At 37.7% G+C, this 4,421-nt stretch overlaps 1 pseudogene; it reads right to left on the minus strand.

The window, feature by feature from the left end:
• Nucleotides 1-3,050: 3,050 nt before the first annotated feature.
• LOC115227661 lies at nt 3,051-3,199 on the minus strand (annotated as a pseudogene).
• Between the last annotated feature and the right edge of the window lie 1,222 nt (nt 3,200-4,421).

Raw genomic sequence — 4,421 nt, forward strand, 5'->3', positions numbered from 1 at the left:
CACAGATTATGTGCACGTATATTGTGTGCGTCTTTCCATGCGTATGTGTGTATGTATGATAGATATATAAATATATATATATATGTGTGTGTGTGTGTATGTATGACAGATATATATATATATATATATAGAGGAGAGAGAGAGAAGAGTGAGAGAAGAGAGAGAGAGAATTCCGTTGTACATTAAGAGTGTATATAATGTAGACACACACACAAACACATATATATATATAAAATATATATAAGTGTGTATATAGAAAACATAAGTAATTAAAGATATATATATGTATGTCTTTGTATATATATATATATATATATATATATATATATACTTATACAAACACATATACGTATATACACGCACAAATATTTTCTTAAATCAAAACAGGATTATAAATTTCTAAATTGACAGTACAATGTACAACAGACATATAAACATTTGTAATGGTCATTTTCATAGAAACTCACAAATCTTAACTTAAAACGTTGAGAATTAAATGTCAAATTTAGAAATGTCTGCCGAACAATCCATTCTTTAAATTCAAAAGGTTTTTCCCATCTTCTGCTATTTTGAGAGGAAAGTATTCATATTTTAAATACAGCTAGAATTGTTATGGCCGTTGTTGGCGTCATTACTGGTATTCTTGTTTCCGAGCTCACGGTCTAGCCCGATCGAGTAAGCCTTACATACATACATACATACATACATACATACATACATACATACATACATACATACATACATACATAGGAGTACTCCGTCGGTTACGACGACGAGGGTCCCAGCTTATATATTACTTTCTTCTGTGGTGCTCGTATTGCCTTTCTGAATGCAACATATTACAATCAGATGTACTAGTAACCGTAATTATCCTACCTTACTCATCAGTTATTCAGGATTAAATATTCGAATGTGTCCTTATGTTATTCTCAGAAAATCTAAGAGAACTAGATATAATTTGACTGAGATTTGGTAGGCAGGTTTAGTGAGCACCTTGAGACATTATTGTTGGTTCCTGCAGTCATTGTGTTTATTCTTTTATTCCAAACCAGTCATCGGGACACCCTTCGGTCACGACACTGACCGTGGGATTACGCCTAGAAAGTTACCCTCCTAGGCACAAGTCCGGGCAAGGTTGTTTAATGGGGTAAAATTATGATGAAATGAAATTCATGCGTGACCATCTTTTTCTTATGTACGAAGGTTTTCATGTTTCCATTTTTTAAGACGGTAGCGTATTGTTGTTGTTTGTTTTCTATCACGTTGGACTATTTGTTTTTTCACGGAGAGAGTATCGTAAACGAAAGGGAGCTCTACTACCAGGAGACAACAATACAAAGCAGTTTCGATTCACCGGCTTGAAACCGCTTCACTAATTGGATTTTTAATTTTTAAAGACCAAACCGGTTTCACTAATTTTATGATTTTCAAACTCACATACACACTCACACACACATTCACAGACACATACGTACATTATTTTATTTCTGCAAATTTTATAGCCCATTATTCCAACCTTAGTTGTTTATATGTTATTATTTTATGTATCTCACAGAGAAGATAGAAATAAAATGGAACTGATATCGGGACCAAAAAAGGAATAATTAAATAAATAAATCCACTGCTACATGTAAAAAAATATAGAAACATAAATAGCAACAAACGCATAAATAGAATCGGTTAATGATGAAAATGGCAATGAAACGTGCAACATAGGTACTGCAGAAAGGACCGCTATATTAATAACAGATAATATATTAAACAATAGAGATCAAATAGTTAGAACATATCCAAACACACACACAAAAATCCGCTGAAATTCATTTGAAGTACAACCAGGTTCAGTCATGTCCCTTAAATGCATCAGATAACTCTGCAAAGCTATTTTTTTAATTCTTTAATTTTTTTAATACTTTTTAATTTTTTTAATTCTTTGACTACGGCGATGGAGGGTGGGTGACTAACACAGACACAATGAAACGCACACATAAATACACACACACACACACCACACGCACACGCACGCACGCACGCTCACACACATACACACACACACGCGCGCGCACACACACAAATATATATATACACGACGTGCTTCTATCAGTTTCCGTCTACCAAATCCACTCAAAAGGCTTTAGTTGACTCGAAACTATAGTAGAAGACATTTGTTCAAAGTGTCACACAGTAGGACTGAACTCAGGACCATGTGGTTGGAAAACAAGGTTCCTACCACACAGCCATGCCTGCGCATATATATATAAACACACACACACACACGCACACACACACATACACACACACACACATTTTTTTACTACTCACAGGGGGCTAAACACAGAGGGGACAAACAAAGACAGACAAACGGATAAAGTCGATTACATCAACCCCAGTGCGTAACAGGTACTTAATTTATCGACCCCGAAAGGATGAAAGGCAAAGTCGAACTCTGCGGCATTTGAACTCAGAACGTAATGGCAGACGAAATACGGCTACGCATTTCGCCCGGCGTGCTAACGTTTCTGCCAGCTCGCCGCCTTCACACACACACACACACACACACACACACATATATATATATATATACACCAGGCGCGAGGCGTCCATGTTTGCAACACATATATTGCAGGCCTTCTTTTCTAGGATAGATAATTTTTTGTTTAATGTAAAATTATGGATAATTTTAACTTTCCTTTATTTTCTCGTGAATTATTTTTTCACTTCCTGCTGGGTAGTGGTAGCATGAATGAATTATGACTAATGACCTCTGAAGAAACACAGCACACAGAAAAAAAAAAAAAAAACATTTGTTTCTGACTCTAAAAGTGAACGGTTGTATAAATAGAATGAATTGAATTGGTCAGCAACCGTTATTAAAAGAAATGACATTGTAGGACCGCTACAGAAAATAAATACACTTGCATGCCTTTGGGGAATTGAAAAGACAGACAACTTGTCCGCTGTTTTCTAGGGAATGGAGAGAGAAAAAAATAAGTAGGTCAAAACGGCGAGTAAAGCAATTCTTTTTCCTGCTTAGTTTCTTAACTTTTCTTAACTGCCTATTTAGGGGTCAATAGGATCCCGGGGCCGCAATGTGCGTTCGAGGTGTCGATGTTCACTGAGTCCTGCAATTCGCATCAGTTCACGCGGATAGCCGCGCTCTTCATCGACGGACGAGCCGAGTGATCCCCCGTCCAGGGTTTCGGTAATATTTGCTACTACTACGCGCTAGACGTACGGGGTCAAAAGTCACCCCTATTTAGGGGTCAAAAGGCGGCGAGCTTGGCAGAATCGTTAGCACGACGGGCGAAATGTTCAGCGGTATTTCGTCTGCCGCTACGTTCTGATTTCAAATTCCGCCGAGGTCGACTTTGCCTTTCATCCTTTCGGGGTCGATTAAATAAGCACCAGTTATCGACTGGGGTCGATATAATCGACTTAATCCGTTTGTCTCTCCTTGTTTGTCCCTTCTGTGTTTAGCCCCTTGTGGGTAGTAAAGAAATAGGGGTCAAAAGTCACAACACTACCTCGAGGAATTTAATCATGTGACCACCTCCCAGAATTCATTAGCTGCGCAAAGGATCTAGCAGCGAATTTGATTTTGAGTGGTTAAAAGGTAACGTTTTTATCTATTTATCTATTTATTAATACCAATGCTTTGAAATTTAATTCTAAATATTTAAAATTATTTTCAAGAAATTCAGACAAACAAGCAAACAAGAGCCTAATTTTGTTGTTAGATTCATTGCAAGATTTTTGTTGATTCATCGAAAACAAAATTAATACTCAGTAACATTCCAGTTTTTATTTACCAGGCGGCGAGCTGGCAGAAACGTTAGCGCGCCGGCCGAAATGCTTAGCGGTATTTCGTCTGACGTTACGTTCTGAGTTCAAATTCCGCCGTGGTAGACTTTGCCTTTCATCCTTTCGGGGTCGATTAAATAAGTACCAGTAACCCACTGGGGTCGATGTAATCGACTTAATCCGTTTGTCTGTCCTTGTTTGTCCCCTCTGTGTTTAGCCCCTTGTGGGTAATAAAGAAATAGGTATTTCGTCTGACGTTACGTTCTGAGTTCAAATTCCGCCGTGGTAGACTTTGCCTTTCATCCTTTCGGGGTCGATAAATACAGTACCAGTTGCGCACTGGGGTCGATGTAATCGACTTAATCCGTTTGTCTGTCTTTGTTTGTCCCCTCTATGTTTAGCCCCTTGTGGATAGTAAAGAAATATATTTACCCACAAAATGGCAAAAGAGTCAGTTAATTCAGTTTCCTTACTACTTTCACAACCTTTTGCAAGAAGCTTGGAAGAGAAAAAAGAGATGATTTTTCTTGGAAGAGAGAAACCAAAGCTTGAATTGAAAACCAAAACTACAGCGGGTAGCAAGGAATGTGATCATTACTTGATTCAAATTATTACCAGGA

This window comes from Octopus sinensis, unplaced genomic scaffold (genome assembly GCF_006345805.1).
Source record: "Octopus sinensis unplaced genomic scaffold, ASM634580v1 Contig06688, whole genome shotgun sequence".
Lineage (NCBI taxonomy): Eukaryota > Metazoa > Mollusca > Cephalopoda > Octopoda > Octopodidae > Octopus > Octopus sinensis.